At 25.2% G+C, this 27,478-nt stretch overlaps 1 protein-coding gene across 8 annotated transcripts in view; it reads left to right on the top strand.

The window, feature by feature from the left end:
• LOC111683929 overlaps window positions 1-27,478 on the top strand; it is a 231,783-nt gene that overhangs the window by 68,475 nt on the left and 135,830 nt on the right. The window lies entirely within an intron of this gene.

The following is a 27,478-nucleotide window of genomic DNA, read 5'->3' as shown; positions in this document are numbered from 1 at the left end:
AGAAAATAATTCTAATTAAAAAGAACTGAAAAAATATGTTTCTAATTTATAAAAAAATTTATATTATGTTTCTTTAGAGATTGATTCAATAGAAAATTATATTTTTTTTGCCACAAAAAATAATTTTTCTGATTTGAATAGATTTTATAAAAAGTTTTGTTTCTTAATTTCCTGAATTAATTGAACGACCCAATAGAAAATTTTGTGAATTTGTATATGTTTGTGTCTTAAGTCTTTTGAATTGGAAGAAAATTTTTAATTTAAATTTTCCTTAAAAAAACTTTCAAAGATAATGTTGCCTTACGAAATTTTTTTTATAAAACCTTTTGTTATAACACCTTGTTGAATAAATGAACAATGTAATATAAAATTTCCTGATTGTTTTAAGTTTATGTCTTAAGTCTTTTGATTTAAAGGACATTTTTTAGAATTGTGTTTTAAAAAACTTTCAAAAGCTTATTAAAACTAAGTGATTTTCCACACATGGGCGAAAAAAAGTTTGTTTTTTAAGTCTTTTGATATATTGCTTGTTTTAATGGAACATTTTTTCCTTACAAAGTTTAGTTTATTAAGTCTTTTGAGATACCAACGATGTGATAGAAAATTTCCCGAATTTTTATTTATTCATGTCTGTGTCTTAAGTCTTTTGATTTAAAATAATTTTTTTTATTAAAATTTTCTTTTGAAAAACTTTTGAAAGCTATTCTAAACTAAGTGATTTTCATTAATATAAACTTATTAAATCAAATTTTCATTCATTTCTACACATCGATCAAAAAACTTTGTTTCCTGCTTGCTTTAAGTTTGTGTCTTAAATCTTTTGATTTGGGAGAAAATTTGTACTCAAATTTTATTTAAAAAACTCTCAAAGCTATTCCAAACAAAGTGATTTTTATACATGAAAACTTTTTAAATCAAAATTTCGTCCATTTCAAAAAACATACTTTTTTAAATCTATGTGTCATAGATTTAAAAAAGTATGTTTTTTGATCATTTCTTGCTTTCGGTTAAAAAAAAATATATAATGAAATTTTTCCACAAATTTCTATTTAGAATGTTTGAGTTAAAGCTAAATAATATAGTTTTATTAAATTTTAAAAAGATAAAAAATGGTTTAAGTTTGTTTCTTAAGTCATTTGTTTAAGTTTTCTTTAAAAATCAAAATTAAAACAAAATTTTCAAAAAAATTGCTTATAGTTAAGGAACTTTAACCAAAATTCATGTGGCCTCCGGGAAGTTAGTTTTCTAGTAAGATAGAGATCTATTCGTACATAAGTCACTGGCCAAGTAGCGTTCAAAAAGTTTAATAGAAAACTAAAGGTATTCGGACTGACTTTGTTGTGGAAAAGTCAATCTGAATCATTATATTTTCTTACGAGTAAAAAGACTATTAAGTGTCTGTCTACTGTCACTTTTAAACAAAATGAGTGAATAGGTTTCATTATTTTAGAAAATTTAATTTTTATATAATTCAATGTATTTCAAAACTTTGCTTAACACCTTTGCGAAATGTATTCAAATCACAACAATTAATTTTTCATAATTTTAATTTTATGTATAATTTTATACAATTTTCTAAATTTGTTTAAAATTAATTAAATTATGTTGTTTTATTTTAATTTGTTTAACATTCACTTGCTTAATTTATTACAATTTTATGTGAACATTTTTTTCAATTATAAAAAAATCATATTTCATGCTTTTTTAATAATTTTTATAAAGCTTTTAATATTTCTGTGTTATTTTTTAAGGTTTCTTTTATAATTGTAGAAATTAAAAAGAGTAAGACTGCAAAAATGAAACATATTGTTTAAGTCTTTTGTTTCTATTTAAAATTTCCAACTTTCAATGACTGTAAAAGTATTTAAATGTTTGAACAAACATTGTAGTTTAGAAAGTCTACTTTATAAAGCAAACATGTTACAGAATCAAATTATTAAAGAAATATAAAAATAAATAAGAAAATCTTATTAATATCCTACACTAGTCTTGACTAATTTCTTTTCTTTTTTAATGTTAAAAAATTTTATTTTCTAATCACTCTCACTAATTTGAAAATTTCTACAATTTGTTTGCATAAAATTATGTTTTATTTTTTATTTAATCTTGAATGTGTTTTATTTGTATAAAAATGTGTTAATTTCCTGTCGCTTGTGAAAGCATTTCAAATTTTCTTTAACAAGTTGTTGTGCAAAAATTTACATTTAAAACACCTAAGCTATTTAAAATTTAATTTTTATATTTATTTTATTTAAATTTTGTAACATTTTCTTTTATATTTTATTTATCTTTTTTATGTAAAGTTGATTTATATTTTCATTTTATGTTTTTTTTTTCTTTTTGGAGAAAATCTCCCCTCATTTGTTTAGTTTTAATTACATAAACTTTGAAACAAATGAAAAAAATTCTCATAATTAAAACCATCAATGACCCATTATAAACGTGTTGTTGAAAAAAAATAAACAAACTTAAAATAAACTATTATATTTTATTGAGAAAATTCACTTTCATTAGCTGATTTTTTTTGGCTTTAAATTTACAGACAGTGAGCTGTCATAAACAAAGCAATGTTATGGGAAATACCTCGAAAAAAGTTTAACAAGTAGTCATCAAACTGTCACTTTGTTTACAATGCAGACGGTTGACGATAAGCGACTGTTGGCAGGATATTGTTTTAATATTGAAACTAGAAGAATTGTTGCTATTTTTGCAATTATAATAAAAGATAATCAAAAGAGATGTATTAAATTAAAATAAAAGGTTCTTTGTTTGCTCCATAGTGAAGTGGTTAGTGTTCCATGGATATCGTAAGTTCGATCCCAAAAAAGAAATTTGGCAAAGGAGCACACAATAACAACCCCTATAGAGGGCTTATTGTATTTCATTTGATCTAGTGTAACATACATCATCTTCCTTGCAATCCAACTAAAGAGTTTTCTGCTTAAGTCTTTTGTTTTTGGGAAATTCCTTTAATAATGAAACATTTCCTAATTTTAAATGAATTTAATTTCAGAATTCATTTTTTTATATATAACACAAATTTTTCTTAATCTCTTTTAATAAATTTAGTTTAAAACTTATATATTTTACTGGCTTTCCAGTGGACTAGCTCTAAGAAAACTAAATATATATTTAATATTTTTTACATACAAACAATACAAACATGAACTCATGACATACTTAACGTATGAAATAAACAAATAAGTCTACAAAAAAAACTAAAACAAACTGAAAAAACTACTACTTACTATAAATATTAAAAGAAAATTAAAAGTATAAACGTGATTTATACCACCAAAGACCTCTAACTAACCCCTCAAAAAAATAAAAAAAAAACAAACTTAATGATTTTCTTAAACAACTGAACGTCAGCAGCAACATTTGTTTGTTTTCTTTTTTTTTGTTAAATTTTTTCACCAACAACTTTAATAGTTTACAAAATATTTGCATATTTATTTTTCGTTTTTTTTTTCCTCTAAACTATTTATGTAAACTTTTTCTTTCAAAATGCCAGTCATTTCAATGGAACTGCAAAAGGCGAAAAGCAGAAAATAACAAATGGAAGATGTTATGAAGTTTGGAAAAAAAAGTAAATTTATTTTTGTTTTGTTTGCCTTCATTACTATGATGTTATAAAGTAAATTAAATAGCTAATAAAAATTGTTTTTATTTGCAATATTAGAGTGTGGCTTTTTGACTATTTTATGTGTTAGCAAAAGGTGCAAAACTTTCACTCGCAGTCTATTAGGGTAATTTTATTTTTGTGAATGATGATGTTAATGATGATTTTGTTATTTTTCTTTGTTTTATAAGTTTCTTTTAAAATTGTTATTATATTTTTAACTATTTGCTTCTACTGTTGGATTTTTCATTTGTGTGGTCTGTTGTGTTTTCTTTAGTTTAATTTTATTTTTTTGGTAATATAATCAAAAAATAATGATATATTTTGTTCAAGTTTTATACCCTACACCACTAAAATAGGAAGGGTATTAAGTGCTTGTAGTGATGTAATGCACTAAAATATTAGAACTTTACCCATCTTAAACGATTTACTCAGAACTACTTTCTGAGAGAATTTGACGATGTCCGTCCATCCGTCCGTGAGAACACCGTTGCTATCAAAGTAAAGTTCGCAATTTGGCTCATATGTTCATTTATTTTAAACCCCAGGACAAAGCTTGTAAAAAATGTTATAAATTTGTCCATTACATACCCTAGTCCCCATACAAATGTGGGTTTTATTTTTATTTGTGAAAAGGGCTTTTTAGCTTTTGTATTCCAATAGCAGGTGGCAAAACTAACTGTCATACAAACCTTGTTGAATTTCGAAATGATTCCATACAAACTCCACTTCCAATAAATTTTATCGGAATCAGTTTATATTTACTCCAAAGCCTCATATAAATTATTTTTCATAAAATTTATTTTTCGGCAATAAATTGCTTAAATACATCGAAACCAATGTAATATTAAGGATTATACATACTTAATAATGAACAATAAATCACAGTTATTATTTAATATTATTTAATTTAATAATATTATTATATAAAACAAAAGACTTAAGTAACAAACTTTTTTATTTGGGGAAAAATGTTAAAGCGAAGAATTAAAAACAGAGCAAATTATAATTAAGCATGACCGACCACCATAAAAATAAGTATTTCAAGTGGTCCACCGTTAGGTCTTAAATCAGTTATATATCCCAATTGAACTTAATTGAGAAAATTTTAAATTTTCGTATGGATTTATGCATAAATTTTCAGTTATAGCTAAAAACAACACTTGTTACAAAATGACTCGTTTCCTATAAAGATTTTTTAATATTAATTTATTATCCAATTGTTTTTAAAGACTTTAAAATCTTGTCTTTCGGACTTGAATATAAAAAGTATAAAAGTCCTTTCTAAAGAAATTAATAAATTCTTCTCCAAAATGTAAAGTATTTAAGCCTCTAGATAACATTTTTATAGGACATAAATTTTCCTTAGAATTTAAAAAAAACATTGCTACTTAAAATCTGATAACTATTTTCCTATTTTTAACTGCTTATCATTACAAACATATATTAATGTTATTTTAACGATTTTGTAAAAGAAAACTATTTTAAAATTTATTTCCTTTTGAGTTCCATATTTCCTAAAAAAACCTCATAAAACAGCTCAACAAACTCAATTTAAGGGTTGATCCTTGTTATAGTAATAAATTTATGACCAAATCCCAATGAAATACTCTTTTATTACTTACTTTCTTTGAAGATATTAATAATTAACCTTCAATTTTATAAGCCTTATTTATAACAAAGGTTTATAGAACAATTTTTGTTTAATAAACCTTTGATAAATTGTTATAAATAAGGCAGTATAAGTAATAAATTATTCTAAATCTTTTCAACTAAAAGCATCAAATTTTTTCAAGGTCTTTTATTCTATAAATGATTTTATGGGTTTTTCCAAAAAAAAAAAACGATATTTTATAAAAGAAAACTCCATAAATAGTTAAAAACTCATAAATTTTTAACATTTTCCTTACAAAAAATATAATAAAATATTTAACATTGAATTTTTTTTAAATTTTGGCAAAATAACGCCCACCTAATAACACTTAAAGGTGTTTGCTAATAGACTACAAAAATAGCAAACATTTTATTGAGATAAAAACTAATTTGTTAAAATTTAAACAAAAAAATAATAAAGATTTCTACTTAAATAAATGTAAATGTTAAATAAAAAAATTTAAAATGCAGTGGGCGTAACACAAAATTAAAAAAAATCAATTGAACAAATAGAAAAAAAGAAGATAAGTTAATGGTTGTTCAACACCATAAAGGTTTTCTTTAATTAAATGAAATCTTATTTAGTAGGCTTGACAATATTAATAAGTAGGCGTTATAAGACATTTTTTATAAATTATAACAAATACTTAAAAACTGAAGATGTTTTTAGAGTTTCTTTTTCTTTTAAAATTATTATAACTTTCACTCAATTTAGCTATAAATTTCATAAGAATGATGATATAAATTTCAAGTTTTTCCTGTTGTTATTTTGAGGATTTTGTAATGCAGTTAAAAGTTAATTCTTAGTATTTTAAAACTACCACGTTACCTTGAAAGCCCAACCACAGAATTACCAAATATTGATTGTTTTTTTGTGCCTTAAAAAATTCAAAACAAAAAAGCGAAAGTAAGTTTTTTTTTTGCTTAACAAAAGGACCAGTTTAAAATTAAGCTAAGAAATCTTTAGTTTTTTTCTCTTCTTTTTTGGGCAAATATCATGATATTAAAACGGTCACCATGTTTTGTATTGCAGCAATAACAACGCCGTTGAAACAAAAAAATAAAACCAAAAGCAAAATAATACAGCATGTTTTTTTCTTAATTTTGTCTGAATTTCATATGAAATGATGTCATGCTGTATGGCCAGCAGCCGGTCTTTTATATATTTCAAATAAAAATTTCAAGACTGGCTGGTTGGTTTGGTTTTTTTGCTGTTCACATACGTATGATATCAGTTTTTAAGGTTTTCATTTTCATTATATAGTATTTTAAACTGCAACATAAAACAACCCGCATGTTTTGTTACAGTTTGTCTGAAGTTGTTTTTTTTTCTACCTGTTGACCTGGCACAAGTATAAAACATAAATTTTATAAGAAATAAATTTAGGTAATTGCACATTGTTCCTTTTTTTAAATAAAATGAATCAGGTGTAGAGAAATTTTTTTATTCCCCAAAAAAGTTAAATAAGTTTTTAATAAATATTTTTATTGATTTCCTTTAAGTTTCTGTTAAGTATTACAATCAAAAGACTTAAGTAACAAGCGTTTTTTTGCTTGACTCACATTTACATTTTATTGATTTTATTTTATAAAAGTTGTTTAACTAGTTTTTGTATGTTTTGATTTTTTCATAACAAATTTATGTGATATTTTAACATTTTCTAGCAAATTGAAATTTGCAAAAATCGAATTTGCAATTATAAGTGTTCGATTTTGGTAAACGAAAGTTAATTTGCCAATTTGTGTATGATTTTTTTTCGAAAATAACATAAAATTTATTGACCTTATTTTAATTCAAAATTATAAATTTCTTTAAATTTTATAAAAACAAATTAAATTTTATATCACTTCTGCATTGGGAATATATCCAATAAAAACAATTTCACAAAATTTATAAATATTTTGTTTAACGCCCTCTCTCTTTTGACCTCGTTTTGCAAAATTTTTGCAACTTAAATATTTGATTTTAAGTTTAGCGTTTAAGATGTTTTTCAAACCTATTGCATGAAGCTAAAGTTTGCATGACTAAAATCTTTTTAAAACTAACTAAAGTTCTAATTTAACTATTAAAAGAAACATATTATGAACTTAAACTCTCAATAACAGCAAAAAATAACGTATGGATACAAATATATATTTTCAAGCTTTTTTATGTAAAAAAACTTTTAAATTTATTATTAAGTTTTATTTAAACAACTTTTAAGCTTTTCCTAAAAAAATTTAAGTTCTTTGTAAAGAATTTTCAATTTTCTTTGTTAATGTTGAGATTTTTTAAGCCAAAGCTTTAAGCATTTTCATTTAACATACTTTACATAATAAAGCTTTAAAACATTGTATATGGTAGCTTTTCAGCTTTGTATACGACAGCTTTACAACTTTCTTTCAACTTTTTATATAAAGATTTAAACTTTTTATATAAAAGCTTTAAAGCTTTTCCTGTAAATTCCTTAAAACAAACGTTCAGCTTTTTTTATAAATGTAAAGCTTTTTCTAATAAAAGTATTAAGCCAAAGCTTTAGAGTTTTTTCATTTACCATTTTATAGAAAAGTTTATAAGCTTATATATAGTAGTTTTACAGCTTTGTATATGAAAATTTTACAACTTTCTATACGAAAGCTTTTAAACTTCTTATATAAAACTTTGTATATAAAAGCTTATCTTAAAAAAATGTGACTTCTTATATGAAAGATTTAAAACTTTGTATATAAAAGCTTTTAAACTTTTTATACAAAGCTTTAATTCTGAGTTCCTTATAACAAACTAAAATTTTAGCTTTTTATAATAAATGTTTAGATTTTTTTAAGAAAAATATTAAGACAAATCAATAAGCTTTTAAAGCTTTGCATACGAAAGCTTTCAAGTTTTGCATATAAAAGCTTTGTAGTCTTATAAATAGAAGCTTTTAAACTTTTTATATAAACCATTTAAAATTTGTATAAAAAATCTTTTTAGAAAAAAATAATGTTTAACAATCCTTAATAAAAGTATTTTTATTACTTATTCTACTTAACTCAATATAGTTTCAAATACATAATGACTTATTCATGTTTTAAAAGCTTCACTTAACATTTTCATTTCTTCTACTCTCTAAGTTTCATGATCTCATCTAACTGCATATCATAATACAGTTCTATTTTTTTTCACATTTTATATCACTGTAATCAATCTTCAACATCCAGCCATTTATTTCTTAAAGCTATTTTCTTATATTCTTTTTTTATTTTATTGCCAAAATTCTATCTTCAATGCTGCTAAATAAAAAAAACTTAAAGATATCAAACACGCAGACTTTAGACTAAAGTTAAGCTTAACACAGTTAGACTTAAACATTCAAATTAGATTTTATGATACAAACGCATCATTAATATTTTATTTTATAACTTAAAAACATGAAATATAAAAATTAAAATGAAAAAAAGCTTAAAAATAACAAAAACTGAAAAATAAATCATTTCAAACTAAAATAAAAAATAAATGCAAAATTGGCACGATCAAACTTTTATAAAACTAAAAGCGGAAGTTTAAGAAGGTTTTTATTTTGCAAAGCTGTTGAAACTGCTGAAGCTATTTGCCAAAAAATGATGTCAACTTTAGTAAACAATAAATTAAAATGTTACTTTTGTCTTAACTAAAGGTTTTGCCACATAAATCTTTAAATTGATTTATGGCTAATTATAAACATGCTTATATTGCTAGCTGAGTGATTGACTGAATGAATGACTGTCATGCTATCTAGCTGCAGCTTAACTCTAATGCAAACCACACAATTATGTATTGAATTCTTGAGTGTAAACAAAATAACATACCAAATCTACAAAATACATTTATTACATGTGGTTGTTTTCTTCACTGGCCACCAAATAACAATTATTTGTCCTTTTGCCTAGAAAATTGCTTAAACCACAGACCAGAAACGAAGGAATACAACAACAATTTCAGTTAATAATAATGATGTTGCTGTTGATGTAGTACAATGATCATGATGCTTATATACAGACATGCCAATGTATATTGAAATGATCAGCAACCACGAGTGTATAGTCATAGTCATACTTCGAACTCAAAGAAGAAGCTCAATTATCAAATTACATTTAAAGAAGGATGATTGTTAACATGCAAATTCTTGTAGAGAATAAATTTCCTTATGCACACAAATCACTGGCACAAGTGTCAGTCTGAATAACTTGACTTGACAGGTATAGAAATCAAGAAACAACTACTGGTATTTGCTATATTTACAATACCCTTTTGCTTTCAGTTGATATTTAAATTCTTAGGTTTTGATATAAAACAAAAAAGGGCCAGGCATGGATGGTGTTTTTTATTTGTATAAAATTATAATGTTGTTAAACAATCAAAGGCTTTAATTTATTAAAAAAAAAATTATTGAATTTAATGGGAAGAAAATTTAATTGAAAAAAAATGTAGATAAAACCTATGATATCGTTTACTATTTAATAATTTCTTTAAACCATTTAAAGCTTATTTGGCCAAGACCACTGACGCCTGTCGAAGGTAATCATGTTGTAAAAGTGTATTGTTGAAATAATTTAATAATGTGTAGGTTTTATTTTGTTAATAATAATAAAATTAAAGAAATTATTTCATCATGTTTCACTACTTTGTTGAAACCATTTACACTGGATAACAAAATTATTCTTGGGAATAATAAATTGAAATTTCTATTTCCATAAGAAGTGGTTCGTTTTTTTTTTTTAGTAATTTATGAAGTTAACTTTTTCATTTACTTAAAGGCAATTTCTGTCATTTTAAATTTTTAATATCACAACCACAAAAAAACTTATGTAGCCCAGTGTTATTAATATTTACGTTCAATAAAAAGACATTAGATATTTTTCTTATTCATGGTAATTAAAAAGATTTAAGTGGGTGTCATATAAATATATTTTCTAAATCATAAAGATATTTATGAACATTTTTAATTTAATTTTATTTATTTTTGTTCGAAAAAATATTACCTAAACAATTCAATAGGTTAGTTATTTATTTATTTACTTATTTTTATTTAAATATAAAGAAACCCACACTCTTATGCTTAAGTCAAAAGTAATAACTAAGTAGAGGTGTTACACATGTATTGAAAATAAAAGAAGGTCAAACCACAAGACTGAAATACAATTAATACGTTGAAAAATAATACATATATAAATAAAATACAACAAACAAAAATACAATTGTAACGAATTTGTTTTTAAAACTATAAGCAAACAAACTGGTATGACCAAATGAAATGTCAAAAATAAGAAAAAACTTTAAACGAAAACCAAATCTTTAACATAAACAAAATTTGTTCGGTATGACTAATTGTATGCCAAAAAGAAACTACTTTAGCAGCGCAAGAGAAATTTTGATTGATTTAAAGAGATTTCTTTGGGGTTTAGTAATTTATTTTTGAAAGTTTTGCAAATATAAAACAAAAGACTTAAGACACGAACTTTACCAAACATGTCATGCATAGAAAGAAGTAAGAAAATAAAGAAATTTTGTTAAGAAAACAAGAGAATATGGACTTTTTGAAAAACAAATCTTAACAATTCTTAACATTAATTATAAAATCAAAAGGTTGCCCACTTTAAGTTTTTGTTAAAGTGTCTGCATATGTTTACATTCATTTTTTTCCATTTTATTTATTTTTTTGTATTAAAATGTAATAAAACTTGTTGTTTTTTTTCCATTATAAAGCCCGAGTGGGCTTTAATATTTGTTTAAAGAAACTTACAAAAAACTGGTTTGAAAGGCAAATAAACAAAAATTGTTTAATGAAAAAATAGAAGGCTTGGTTAAAATATTAATTTCAATAAATATAATTAATTGAAAGAAAGACAATTAAAACGGATTTTCAAAAAAATAATAATAAATAATAATACAACAACTTACCTACGTATTAAAGTTCAATAAAAAGCTGCTTAATTTTAATTAAAATATCATTTTAGCCCACAAAATAAATACGTTTGTTTTCTTTAACTTTTTAATAATTTTAAACTTTAAACAAGTTTTTTCAATGCCGTTTTTTTGTTATAAATAAAATCATTAATTTATTTATTTCTTGTTTTTTTATTTTTGCATTTGGTTTTTGCAAATTACGAAACTCTTTTTTTTGCCATTTGGTTTTTTTAAATAAACATGACATAAGTTTCGGTTTTCTTTGGTTTAAATGAATATAAACCTCCCCAATTTGGTTTTGGTTTTTAAACATTTTTTTCCTATTTTGTTTATTGTGGGCGCTTTTTTGTAAATGTGTGTTTCAAAAGTATGTAATTTTTGCACTCACTTTGAAGTTTACAAACTTTTTAAATGCCACTTGGTGCTGGCTTGTTGGTGACAGTGTTGGCTTGTTACCAAAATGCTTACAAGTTAGATAAATTATTTACAAAAAACTGTTAATAAAATTTAACCGTTTGATGCCCTATTAAAGTAATTAAATAAACACAAAAACATAACAATCGTAACACTCTTAACAGCAAAAAAAAAACTTGTATTTAGTAAAAAACAAATCAACAATATTATGGTCACAGTAAATCATACATATTGTAAGATCTAACATATTCTTTGTCATGGTAAACATGCAGGGATTTTGAAAGATAAACTAAACATATTATGGTTGTAACAACTGAAAATATATATTTTCGCATTCAAGTTGTTTTGAAGTCTTTTATCTCTGTAGTAGGTGTAGGGTACCTCCTACAGCAAAACAGAAAATAATAGATAAATCTCTAAATCATGCAGCAGTATTTTGAAAGTTTCTTGTAAATTGTTGTTTTTTTTCAAATACGCTAAGTATTTGTTTAGTTTTGGTCTCACGTTTGTTTTTTTTTGCCTTCTTTTTTTCAATATGACTTAGCTAAAGCATTTGCAGTTTACTATTTTTTTTTACAAACCAACTACTGCTATTTGTCTATGCAGTTAATATTAGCAGCAACAGCAGCAGCGGCAAAAGGTAGATTGTTATTGTAAAACTACCGTTAATTGGCCAGTTTTGTTGTTGTTATTTTTTATGCACCTAACAAAAGCATAAGCTGCAGCTATAGCAAACAAACAAAAAAAACTTAGAAATAAAAAAACCGTGGCCAATTAAATGAAAACAAAAATTTCCGTGTTTTTACCTTAAACTATTAAATCAACACCATTTAGGCAAAACTTGTTAAAAAAATATGAGAAAAAAAACATGTTTGGTTCTTATTTCTCTTTAAGTGAATGAGTCATTAGTTGTGGTATTTTGTTAAAAAATGTTAAAGAAGTAAGCTGAAATATTTATTTGTTGTGTATGTTTTTGGTTATTAATCATGTAACATTTAAGTACAATGTAGTGCAAATTGTTAATTGTCAAAAATACAAGTTTGTGTCTTGAGTCTTTTGTTTGTGAAAAACGACTTTGAATTGAGATTGATATGGGAAACAATTTCTTATAGTTGTTGGTGTTATTTTCTAGTAATGGAAAGATCTATTGGTTTCAAACTGATAATATGTTAGTTTGGCTCTTCTCTAAGTATCTATCTTGAGTCTTTAGTTTTTATTTTGAACATAAGTTAAAGGAATCACACAAATCTTCCATTATATATATAGTCTACTCTTTATTTAATATTTTTATTGGCACAAGTTTGTGTTTTGAGTCTTTTGTTTTTATAAATGAGTTTTAATAGAGATTTTTTTAAAGACTACCATAGTGTTTTGCGTTTAATTCCTTGTACTAAAAAAGATTCCCATAGTCTGAACAAATCATCTTTGGAAAAGCTTTTCACAATTTGTGCAACTTTACTACAGATAATTTTTCAATATTCTGAGAATTTTTCCCAAAGAAAAGTTATCTTAAATTTAAGTAAATTTCAACTAAAGGGGTTGTCTATAATCTAAAAAATTTTCTACAGAAAAGTTGTTTATAATTAAGATAACTTCTTAAAGAGACACTGTCCATAAATTAAGTTACTTTTTTACAGAAATGTTGGTACCAAAGTTCTCTGCAATCTCCGAAAAAAGTCAATAAATTAGTTGCTGAGAAACAATGTAAGCCTAATAAACTTTGTATCTCTATATATCTGTTTATATTTCAGACTTTTTTTCATATCTGGTCCAGATTCTTTAGAAAGCTTCAAAACTAAAGAAGTATTTCCAAGCAAAAAATGAAAAGTAGAAGCAATTACTTATAATGAATTCAAATATAATTGTCTTAAGCATTTTGTTCTTCACAAAACCTCCCATTCTTTGATTTATCTTAAAACAATAGATTTAACTTTAAAACAGATGAATTGATTGATATTCTTAGAAGAAAAAATAACACACACACAACAACTCAACTTTACAAAACAATGGCAGTAAAGTAAACTTTCAAATAAAAGTCACATTATAGAAACAAAAGACTTAAGAAACAAACTTGAATAACTAAAAAACCCTTTATAAACAAAATTTGAGAAAAAATTTTCTTTTCTTAACCATTCCTTAAAGAACAATTTACTGACCACCATGTTTTTGCGCACAAAATAAAAAAGAAAATCAAAACAAAACAAAGAAAAATCTCAACTATTTTCAGTGATTTTCTTTTCAAAACAAAAGCCAAGAGACCAAAGAAAATGAAGATAAAAGCAGACAGCAATAAAAACGAAACCTCCGGTGAACTTTGAGGAAAAATAAAAGAAAAATAAACGGAAAAAATAGTTAAGATAGATCCATCAACAATCACACTGAGACCAAAGACAACGAAAAAAAAAATACCTTTAAATAACTACCATCAGCAATAAAAGCAACAAAAACAATAATAATAACAACATTAAAAGGAAAGAAAATAGCAACAACAAACAATCTCATGAGGTTTAGCTGATTTTATTTCAATGTTATTTTTGTTATTGTTGTTGCTGTATTTGAAAAAAGTCAATAAACTGCAATTTTTACAACGTGCTGTTTTTGTATTTTTTTTTCATCTTTTTAGCTGCCTCTTCTTTAAATTGTTGCTTCATCTGCTGCTTCTTCTTCTTTAACTTCTTGTAGCTGGCTTTAAAGTAGACAAGAAAAAACACACACAACATGTGGCAGCAGTTTAGAAGTACAACTACCAAAGTGGTTTTTATACGTTAATAATATTGTGCCGAAGTAAACGTGGTAGTTGTCTAAAATGAGTAGAATAGGAAAGAATATATAAAAATATCTATGTCTAAGAGTTCTGTTTTTTTAAGATTCATGTTTTTCATTTGCTATTATTACTTTTTTCTTTTTCCTTAAAAACAATATGAAAAAATATCTTATTGTTGTTGATATATTATTAATGATGTTGACGAAGATGATGATGTTGCTTTAGATTGTTTTCACTATTGTGCTTTTTAATAATCATGTTACTGCTAAGTTTAAGAAAAAAATTCTTTATTTTACAAAATTGTGCTAGAATATTGAATTCTATATTTGTAAAATATAAATGAAAAAAATACAATCACTATAGTAGTAGTTTTATAAAGCAACTGAACATTATTTGAAAATTATACTTGTTATTTTTAACATGATTTTTTTTCTATTATAATTACAATGTGGTTTGATTTTTGTTTTTCTCTATTCCATAATACCAACACTTAGACAACAAACAACTTCTACTTGATTCAGTTTAATAAACAAAAGGTTTCTTGTTGTTTTCTAATCTAAGTACGCATTGTAGTTATTTTATAAGAAGAAAAAAAATAACAGCGAAATTTTCAAAAAGAAATCTCACAATTTTATGCTGGTTTTACAAACTAGAACTGAAAATTGTTTATAACACAACACAGTTTCTGTATTACAAGTCTCGTGTGTTTCGGTTTATTCAGGTTTTTTGTTTTAGACAATTGTAAAGTTTTTTTCACTATTATTAACAATAATGATAATGTTGATGGTGGTATAAAAGGTTTAATGTTATTTTTAGTTAACCTGCTGTTTTTTTTCGTTAGCTTGTGTGAAAATGTTAAATAACTATTTATTATTTATATACATATGTGAAGCTAGGAAAATAATTGATAATGTGAACTTGACATTAGAATATATTAAAGAATGTTGAATAATGATGAGAGCACTTAATCATATAAAATAGGAGTTCATTATACGTTTGATAAACAAAAGACTTAAGCAACAAACTTAGTAGTTTTTTCAAATTTCGAGCTTAACATGAACATGCATACTTCCAAAAAAATACTAAATTTTTTACTGACTTTTAAAAAACTTATTTACAATTCGAATAAGTTATTTTATAGAAATGTATTTCTAAATATTTTTGTTCCATATAAGTTTATTTATAGTCTGAATCTGTTTATAATAAAAGAAATATATAAAAGAATCAAAGTTTCTATTGAATTATGTCTTTGATCTACACAAATTTTATATAAAATAGCTGTTTGTAATCTGAGCAAAGTTGTCCAAATATTCAGCAACTTTTCCATAGAAAACTTGTTTAAGCCATTATTCCATAGAAAACTTGTCAACAATCTTAGCAAATTTTCTAAAAAAAGTTATCTGCAATCTGAGCAAAGTTTATGGAAACTTGACTTTAATCTGATCAACTTTTCCATAGAAATCTTTTTTACAATCTGAGCAACTTTTCCCCAAAATATTTGCCTACAACAAGTTGGTGAAATTTGTGCAACTTTTCTATAGAAAACGTGTCTAGAACCTGAGCAACTTTCTTAAGAAGACTTAAGTTCAATCTGAGCCATAGAAAACTTGTTTACAATCTTAGCAACTTTTCAATAGAGAACTTGTCTATAATCTTAGCAACTTTTCCATAAAAAAACTTGTCTGCAATCTGAGCAAAATTTCAAAAACTTTTTTATAGAAACTTGTCTACAATGTAAGCAGATTTTCTATAGAAAACTTGTCTGCAATCTGAGCAAAGTTTCAGAAACTTTTCCATAGAAGAAGAGCAATAGATTGAAGAGACGACTTAACTCTAATCTAAGCAACGTTTCTATAAGAAATTTTTCTGTAGAAAACTTATCTAAAATCTGTTTAACTTTTCTATGGAAAATTTAATGAAATCTGTGCATCTTTTCTATAGAAAACTTGTCTATAATCTGAACAGTTTTTCTATAGAAAACAATCTGAGAAAAAAATTCAGCTACTTTTTTATAGAAATTTGTCTACTAACTTATCCACTATATAAGCAACTATTCTATAGAAAAGTTCTCTTAAACCTGAGCAACTTTTCTTTAAAAAGTTCTCAACAATTCGAGAAACTTTTCAGTAGATAACTTCTCTATAATATGAGCAACTTTTCTATGATAAATTTGTTGCCAATCTGAGCAACTTTTCTTTAAACAATTTACTTCTTTTTTATAGAAACTTGTCTACAATTTGAGTAACTTTTCTTAAGAAAACTTGTCCACTATATAAGAAACTTTTCTATAGAAAAGTTCTCTTACATCTGACCAACTTTTCTATAAAAAAGCTCTCAAAAATCCAAGAAACTTTTCTGTACATAACTTCTCTAAAATATGAGCAACTTTTATATGAAAAAGCAACTTTTTATTACTTCTTCTTTATAGAAACTTGTCTACAATCTAAGCAACTTTTCCACAGAAAATTTGTCTACTATGTGAGCAAATTTTCTGTAGAAAACTTTTCTATATTTAACTAGCAACTTTTTAATAGAAAAGTTTTGTACAATCTTAGCAATTTTTTGTAGAAAAGTGTCAGAAACTGATAAAATACACAACATCACAAATATTTCTATACAAACTGAGAAACTTTTCTTATAAAATTGTTCCCATACTAAGCAAAAGTTTCCGCCATCTGAATATGTTTTCCATAGAAAAGTTGTTGATAATCTGGGCAAGTATTTTTTAGAAAAAAAATTTCTATAAAATTAAGTTGAAAATAACAGATCACATTATCAGAAGAGAATACCATTAAAACTTAGCAAGTTTTGAATGTGAAATTCTTTTTTCTTTAAATTTATTGCCAAACTAGGACTAACTTAACTAATTAAATTAAGATATTATTGATACCTAATCTACTTTAATTATCTTTAAAAAATATCACCCAATTTAGAAAATTTAATCAAAACACCATTAAAAAACCAATGTAGTTTTGCAATAAAAATACAATTTTATCTTGTATATTTCTCATCTGTCTTTGAGACATATAGTTTTCTTATGCTGCATGTAAATCAATATCATTAATGTTTGCAAACGTTACTACAAGCAAAAAAAGCCAATGAGACAAACATAACAAAGAAATTGATCTTATTTTTAGCAATATAAACTGAGAAACAAAAACCCCCACTACATGTTAAAATAGTACAATCAAGTAATAAAATAAAAATGCCATGCTGTGGCTCTTAACTGCATGATAATGTCGCAAATATAATAAAATGCAAGGTGTTAATTATCGATAAAAATAGCCTTAAGGGACCTAAACCAGATGAAAAGGAAATAAATTTTGAGAAAAAAAAAACAGGCAAAAAGATGCTTGCATAGCATTCATAGCATAAATTAAAATAAAGTTTTTTTCTTAATAGGTTTTTAATCCAATTAAAAGTCAATGTTAAATCATTCAATGAAACCAATATTTTTTATGTTGCTTGCTATTTTAGTTTTTATGTTGATTTTCGTTGTTTTCTTTTAAAAATTTGAAATAAAAATCCAAGGAATTTTGTTTTACTGAGGCAATAAGTTGTTGCTAAATGTTGCTGTAGTGGCAGTTTGTTGCTGTTTTTTTGTGTCATTTTATTTAAATTATAGTTGGACTATATGTTAACAATTTATAGACTGTTGCGATCAATTGTATGTATGAATGTTTTAATAGTAGTAGTAGTCGTATGCAACTGTAAGTATTTTTAGTTTAGAGTATTTCTTTTTGTGTGTTTTTTTCTATATAGACAGGTCCATAGGGACATGGGCAATCATTTTTTTCCAAAGAATAATCAAGCAACAACGACCACCTTGTTTGTTTATATGTAGTATTTCATGTCTGATTTGTTGTTGTATTTTGTTTAAACATATCATACTATTTCGACAACAACAACTATAATAACAACAAACAAATATTGTTTATATAGTTTCATGTCCAGTAGATGATGTTATATTACTATTTTATAGCATCTTGTTTGCAAGAAAATTATTGTTACTGCGGTTTTCATTTCATTTATAAAGCAATTTATTTAGTGGTAGTTTCATTCATGTTAAAAGTTATCGTCAACATAAACAAACATATGCATGAACAAAATACAGACGAACGACCGAACGACTGCAGCATGATGTTATATGACTGGAGTATTGTTGTAAATAAGATTACTATGCGTTTTTATGTAAAATATAGAAGCTTAACAAAAAGGACGATTATAACACGTTTATTTACACTTTATTGTACATAAATAAACTAAATAAAATATTTGTTTTTAATGCTTGTAAATAAGTTAATATTTTTGAATTTATAATATGTTTGGTCTGATTCTAAACAATTGTTCAATTCACAGTCGATGTTGTGTTATAAAAACTTTTCAAACAAAATTTTTTGTAACAAAAACAAATCAATGTTAAAAAATTTACTACATACTACAATAGAACCGTACAACACCGATTGTGAATTGGACAAATTTTTTTTATAAAATGGAAAAAAAAAAGTTTTTAGAAAAATAGAAAAAATAACGATTTAATTTTGAAGATCTTTTCCATAAGAAAAATTCTCTGACTATATTGCTCAGAATTGTTGATAACATTTCTATAAAGAAAATGCTCAGATGGTGAAAAGTATCTATAGAAAAGATATTCAAATTGGAAATATGTTCTATAGAAAAGTTGCTCGGAATTTGGATAATATTTCCGTTCATACAGTACATATCTTATCGATATAAAGAATGATCTGTTTTAAAGTAATGTTGTTGATATTGTGGACAAGTTTTTTGTAAAATATTGCTTAAATTATGGACAAAATTTCAATATTAATGTTGTTGTTGTTGGTGTCTCTTAAAAAAGAAAACTGAATTTCGATTTTTTATAAAAAGGTTGCTTAAATTGTAAACAACTTTTTCGAAAAAAAGCTCATTTTGTAATAAAAAATTAAGAAATTTTTTTTAACAGAAAAAAGTTGCTCAGTTGTTCTATAGAAAATTTACTCATATAATTTCTTTCTAGAAATCTTGCTCATATTGTACTCATATTATCAACAGAAAAGTTGATCTGTTTTATAGTAAAGTTGCTCATATTGTAGACAATATTGCTTAGATTATGGAAGATATTTTTTTTATAAATGTTATCTCTCAATAAAAAAATCCTTAGAATTTTATAAATGTTTTAAGGAAAAGTTGCTTCCATTCAGATCTTAGAAAAATTTTGTACTGAAATTTCCTTTAACTATGAAAAATTTGCTTTTACTTTACAATAAAAACAGTAGTCTATTATATAAAATTCTACTCAAATTTTTACAGACTATGGACATCTTTTATATAGAAAAGTTGCTTAGTATGTCTGCGACTGATCAACAGAAAAGTGTGTCAGACCGTGAAGTTCTATTTATATAAAATTCTGTAGAAAATTCGCTTAGTTTCCCATCTTTACCTGGTATCTGGTTAAAACGCCAATATTACACAATAGCAATTATGTCATTTACTTAATATGTGTTTGAAAGCAGGTCAATAGCTTACAAGCAATTAGAAATATCAGTCAATGCAAATCGTGTAAAAAAACGTACACAACTTCTATATCTTCACGCAGAAGCTTCCTAATAAATTACAAAGTAATTATATAACACATTATTAATAAGACGTTATTTAAGTACTTCCGTGTAATCAGAACCATATGCATTAGTAATAAAAAATAATGTTAGTAGGAAAGTGCTTAAAATTTGCAAGCATTACCAAGTTTTTTTTTTATTTTTTTGCTGGGTTTTTAACAGGTTTTTAAGTGAAAAGTTCAACAGATTTGGACAATAATTATTAAAAATAACAGTTCCCCTATTTTTCATTTTCATATTTGTAAATAACCTAAAGTTTATTAAACTTTTTTTACCATAATTGAATTATTAAATAACCAAAGCTCTCAAAAAACAAATGTTTAAAACATTTATTTAATGTCTATGTAAAAAAGACATAAACTTCCTTTTAAAGGATATGTAAATTATGATTACAATTACCTACCAAAAGCTAAAATAAACAAATTACTATGATATTTTTGCATAAACCATTAAAATAAACATATACACATTTAAAATCAATTATAAGTTTTGAGGCTAAAGAAAAGTTAAAACCAAATGACTCATAGATCTATTATAAGCAAGCTTATGCATAAATTTGTTTATTTTGTTTTTGTCATTTTAACCATTAAACCATTCACGCCAATGGAGTCCATGTAAGGAATTGGTTAACATTTCTTAACGTTTTACATAATAGTTGGTAAAATTGATTTTAATTCAATCAATGCACAAATAATTGTTCACAGTTTGTTTATGGTTGAACCAGAAGAGGGGAATAGACATGAGCATATACATATTTATATAAATATAAAATATAAATGCAACAGTCATACCAAAAGTCATAAATAATAATGAAAAAGAAATAATAAACCTAGAACAAAAGAAAGAAAAAGAAAAATAATTATTGTGGTTTCAAAAAGAATAACAATTTCTTATTCTTTTGTTTTAGCACTCTTTGTAAATACTCTTACCATGGTTAATTTCATTTATGTATATGTTTGTATGTATGAAAGAGTGTGTAGTTGTTACTTATGGATTTCCGGCGGAAAAACCAAGAAGTTACTAAGAACAAAAACATTATTTTACAATTGTCTTTCTTTCTTCTTTGCACTTTTTCATACCTTTTGGTATGCATTTTACATAATACATACAAATTAGAATTATTAACATCAAGCCTGGCGACAGTTTAGAATAACAAACCATATACCACAAGACAAGTTAATGATTTAGGTTTTTGGCATTTTTTCTTTTTCTTTTTGTTAAGCATATTTAATTTAATATTCTTAAAGAAAGAATTATTATATAAACATTTTAAGTACTTTTTGGTTAAAAGAATGCTAACATGAAAAAAGGCAATATTTACATAACATGTATGTAGTTATGTATATACTTCCGTTATAAGCAAACACATTTCTTTTCATGTTTCTCTCCATAAATTGCTAAATAAAAATTCATATAAAAAAAGACAAAAACTACTAGTACTTCTTTGTGGTAGCTTAGCATGATTGATGATCTTATGCAAAGTAAATGTGTAGGTCTTTTTGAAGAAAGAAACGTGGAATGAACATGTGTGTGGTTTCATTATTTCTTTCTTTAGAACAATTTAACATTTCTATAATAATGAGTAATTATTTAAAGTTCTGTCTTTGGGTTTTCTTACCTTCAAAGTCTTTATTATTCCTTTTGCCGCCAGTGTTCCTTATGAAAAACTTTATATCCCAGGTTACTCATGTGGAACTATGATTATATAAGAAACTATAAGCATAAATTATGTTCTTTTCAACATAAAACAAAATACTTTAAATTAATTTTTAGTTCATAAAAATTATTAGTAAGAATGTATTATTAACTTAAAATTAAATTAATGAATATCTAACACTCTTCACTTAGCAATTCTCAGCACAGTTAATATAAAATTATAGATAGTTAGTAGTCCAAGAAATTATGTTAATTATTAGCAAGCTGTAAATAATCAAATCTTAAATATTTTAAATTGTTTAAGCTAAATATTTTAAGTTTTTAACAGGCACAAACAAACGATTTAAGAAACGAACTTGTTTGAAATTTTTACAAATATGTTGTAAAATTTGTAGTTATTTTAAGCATGCTGCTAATAGATAGATTAATACCTTGATACTGTTAAAATTTGTTTTTACTATAACCTTTATTGTATAGAAAAGTTTGCTAAGTTGCTCAGATAATTGCCAACATTTGTATAGAAAATGTACTTCTTAATAGTGAGAATAACATATCTAAAGAAAATGCTGTTAAACTGTAGTGAATATTTCCCTCGAAAAATATCTCAGATTTTAGACAACATTTAATAGAAAATTTTTCAGACTATTGATAACTTTACTTTAACTAAAAAAGTTGCCAATGAACTTCTATATAAAAATTGTTTAATCTGTTGGCAACTTTTTTACAAACAAATTGCTAAACTCTTTCACGTATACGAAACACCGATTTCCCAATTTTTTACAAATTTATAAAGAAAAATAAGTTATTTTTGGAATTTGAAGTTACTACATGCTAAAAAGGATAATATCCTGAGATATCCTTCGAAATCACTATTTTTGTTTTGAAGACATTATGAGACATTTATCGAACATATTTTGACAACGTTTTAAGATGTTATAACTGTGTATGAGTAGCTTTAGTCTATTAACAAAGAACGCTTTAAATGTTGATAAAACTGTTAAAAACTTTTCTATATAAAAGTTGCTTAAGCCTGCTTTACACGATCACACTAGTAATATGATCTGTCAAAATTTTGTGTAGAAGAGTACGGATGGGGTTGTCTAAACGCAATATGTATTGAAACCATCACACATTGAGAGAGAATACAGATGGAAAATTTAAAAGTCGTATGGCTATCTTCATGATTCAAAAAACAAGCAGGTCGCATTAGATCAGGGATGCATTTTTATGTAAACACATATAAAAAAGTGAAACGGCTGTTTCCATCTTACTTTTTTATTGTTTAATACAAATAAAAAATATATAAATCAAACGACTATTATTTTCTTTTTTGTCATACGGATGGAATTTCATTTTACTTTTTCATTAGACTTGTCGTACGTAAAGTGTGATCGTGTGAAGCTGTATATTTACAGAGAATTTTTCTATATAAAAATCGTTTAGTCTATTGACATATTGTCTATAGAACAGCTGCTTAATATGTTGACAACGTTGTATGAAATGTTGACAACATTCCTGTTAAAGAGTTGCTTATACTCTTTAGAAAAAATTTTGTATATTAACATGTTGTGTGTATAAGGGTTACTCTATTTGTTTACAACATTTTCATAAAAAAATATTTGCACTGTTAATAAACTTTTTATAGTAATAGTGTTTTGTTAATTATATTGCAAGGAGAATATATCTATTCCGAAAAAAATACACCTGGGTCTCCAACTGAAGATCACAACATTTTTATAGTAATGCTGTAGACACTGTACAACACTTCTTGAGAAATTTTGTCCAACTTGGTTGTACTTGCCATTGAAGCATTGAACATAAGCAGTCAAATATTTGTCTAATCTGACTTTAGTTTATAATCTGAACAGAAAAGACTTTAAGTTATATTGGTAAAAGATAACTGCAACAATGTTGCAAAAACATAGCATTGTTTATTCTTCTACATTAGTTATAAACCACAAAATATATATGCATAAACACTAAACTAATAGTTATTCTTTATTTTTTATATCTTTACAGGTAAGCAAATCAGAGCAACTAAAAATCTAATCTACATAAATAAATTAAATGCATTTAAAATTTTATTAAAGAGGTAAGACAACACATTAAAAGAAACTAGAGTTATAGGACCACCATAAGCTCAAAATAAAAAGCAATTTAATTAAGTTAAAAAGACAAGAGGGAAACTCAAAGATAAAAGTTTAGTACTATTACGTAGTACGTTAAATTTGACATTTTTAACAAATATAAAACAAATCTAGTTTTATGACACAATCAAATATTTTTAACATCATTATCTTTAGTCTCAACCCTTAGGAAGACGTTTCTTTTTTTTAATTTTTAAACCCGATTATAGTATTTTATCTTTACATGCCATTTAACAATCCATTTAGTAAATCAACAACTACAGTCACATGTGACTAAAGTAAAAAAGACAAAAAGTGAACAAATATAAGATTTTCTTGAACAAAAAGATTTTTGTTCGTACATTTTGTACTTTTTAAGCCCTTGACTTAAAGATAAATACAACCACCGCCTCTGCTTAAATAAATAGTACGAGTATGAATGTGTTTTATTTCAATTTTTTTGTATTTCTTTGCATTAAAACATTAACAGCATTTAAATTGAACCTTTAATTTTTCTAGGGGTTTTTTTGTTCGATTTTATTTTCATCTTCTTTGTAAAAATATCACAAGATCAAAGGAATTTTTTAAGTTGTAAAGCGACATCAAGGCAATCAAATATATATGTATATATGTACATACATTTAAACAAACAAATAAAACAAACACTAGACTATTTACAGACAAATACAATGGACAGACAAAACAGACGGAAGAACAGACGGACGGACAGAGGGATAGACCTATAGACAATAACGTTTTCTCTAGACTCTTTAAAAAAACAACTTTTTCTGTGTTTTATTTCTTAAAAATAAATGAAAAACGTATGAAAGTAAAAAAATGTTGTTTAATGATAAAGGATTTAGTAGTACTGAAATTTTGCTAATTGAGCTGAGGAAAACCGTGGACTTTAATGAAAGAATCAGCGTTGCAACAGTGTGCAATTGTTGACATTCAAAGAAGCGTTAAGTTTAAATTGTATGAGACTTGTAGTAAAATAAGGCAACATGTAGAGTTTTTTTTTTAATTTAGTTGGGGTATTGATAATGAGTTTTGATATTGTCACTGATATGGTGTATAGGTTAGTGTGGGATATAATCTGGTTTTAAAGGTACTCGTTTCTAAAGATTTTGATTAATGCTATACTACAAGAGTTTTTATATTAAGTTGAGAATATGGAACAGAAATTATACCTAGTGCTAAGCTAATGAGATCAAGTTTAAAGAGATTTTTTAAAGACTTCGATAATTAAAATGAAATAACTATCAAGGACTTATATTTGGGAAATGAGTGTTTGATAAGGCGGAATTTGTTTGTCTTTTTTCTTTACATTAAACTAGATTATAGACTAAACTATAGACTAAATTATAGACCAGACTATAGAGTAGACTATAGACTAGACTATAGACTAGACTATAGACTAGACTATAGACTAGACTATAGACTAGACTATAGACTAGACTATAGACTAGACTAGACTATAGACTAGACTATAGACTAGACTATAGACTAGACTATAGACTAGACTAGACTATATCTTGTCATCAAAATCACAAATTAAAAAAAAATCTAAAAACATATAGAAAGAAACTGCCATTTCAGCAAAAACGTATTTAAAATTTATGCCTTAAAGTCAATTAATTAAAATCTTAATCTTACACAATTATATAGAAAAAACATTATAAATGACCACACAATTAACAAACAAATCTGGTAAATTATTACACTATAAATTGAAATGTTGTTAAAGCAAAAAAGATATTTAAAACCAAATTAAAAAAAATCACTTTAAATTAGCTTAATTAATTTGTTGACAAATACTATTTATTTGAAAATCTATAATTGACCATTATCATAAAATAAGCATGAACCAGTTTATTAAGTTTTAATGATTTTCTAAAAAATTGTTTTTTTTTTCAAGCAATCCTGTTCTAATTCTATATAAAAAAAATTCCAGTTTTTTACCCAAAAATTAACATGTTTTATAAAATATAAACATTTTAACAAAAAAAAATTGCAAAAAAATACTACAAACTTGAAAAAACCAGACTAGCAACATCACTAATACCAATAGCAAATCTCGAAAAAAATCTTCATTTGCCTAACAAGTCTTAAAGTATGCCGTTGGTTATTTTAAAAAATCTAAGAATGTAACTGTTAATTTAAGCAGCTAAAAGAAAAAAAAAAGAAAAATAAACTAATATTATGAAAATCAAGACTCTTTAGCACCCACCAGTTTCTGCAGCCTTAAAGCTTAACTAAAATTGCACAAACTGCATGAAAAAAACTGGTTGGAATTGTAGCATCCTCTTTAGTTGCCACGAAATCAGTCAACTAAACAACTAACTAAACTAACCGGTACTAAATAAGTATTAAGTGTTAGAGAATTATTTTAAAAAATAAGAAGAAAAAAAACATAAAAATGCCTAAGACAGCAACTAGAAAAAAATGGTCAAGTTAAATGTCGAAGTTACTGGTGCCCAGACGTGCCGTTCTTGTAGTTACAACTAAAACTATTTCATGTATTTGTAGTTAACGCTAAGAATACCAGCAAACCAACAACAACATCAATAAGAACATTTAGATATGTTACCAAGTACTATAGTATCTATGAGTTTGTGTATATTTGTCTTAGTATTAGAATAACTATGAGGAAATCAAACAACATTAACTTCCTTTTGGCTGTATGTCTGTACTTAATCATTTAGTTTAAACCAAAACAGATTTGACCATAGTTAACTGTTCTTTTCTCTACGACTCTTACTATTTCTTCTACCTTCGTCTTCTGCTTCTTCTTATTTATTGTCTTAAAACAAAATGATAAATGTTTTGCACATTTTAACTCAACGTAATTAGACAAATACATTTGATGTTTGTTTCCTTTAAGGAATAATAGTGTCTGCTAAGGCAAGCGTTTCTGTTTTGTAAAAAGGAAAAAGGTGAAAAAACACCTTTAAGCCGTTGTTAATACTTAATCATTGGCAGGTTTATGGTTTTAACTCACGTACCTCCTAATATGTATAACACATTGGTAAAACGGAAACCATTAAGTAACAAAGGACTTAATGGGAATTATTTGTTGGAGCATAGTTTTCAATGAATATAAGATACATTTCATTTTGTTTAGAAATTGTAGTTATGTATTGAAAACTTGTTTGAAATATTTTATTTAGAATGTTTGAAGTGATTAATATGAGTTGTGGAAATATTTATCTTCTTACGAGGCGACTTTTACTTTTATGGTTGTTCTTAAGCAGTTACTTTGCTGCTCATTTAAACTCAAGCAGAAACTAATTATGTTCCCACAACAAGTACATCTTCGATAAGGTACAATTTGATTCACATTCTACTAAAGATTGTCAACTCAGGATCAATAACCGGAAGTCTTTTCCAGAAAGAACTATAAAACTGTTACAACTTTAATCACATTATGTAAAATGTAATTTTTGGTGAAAGCTTAACTGTAAAAAGCTTTTTCTTCAATATTTTTTAATATATAATTATCCAGGTAATTCAAATTCTCAAAAAGAATGATTTAGGGAATATCTTCTGCTAAATTCTCTATTTATGAAAGAAAAACTTTTTTTTTAGAAATTGCTCAATGAATTCCTATTTTTATCGAAAATTTTTATAAATTTCCCTTTTTTAAATTGACGATTGATTTTATTTTTACAAAAGCTTTCGTTAAAGTTTTCTTCAAAATAAAATTAAGATGAATAACTCATC

Source organism: Lucilia cuprina, chromosome 2 (genome assembly GCF_022045245.1).
Source record: "Lucilia cuprina isolate Lc7/37 chromosome 2, ASM2204524v1, whole genome shotgun sequence".
NCBI lineage: Eukaryota > Metazoa > Arthropoda > Insecta > Diptera > Calliphoridae > Lucilia > Lucilia cuprina.
Note: the sequence above shows the minus strand (reverse complement) of the source record. Positions and strands in the feature narration are given on the sequence as shown.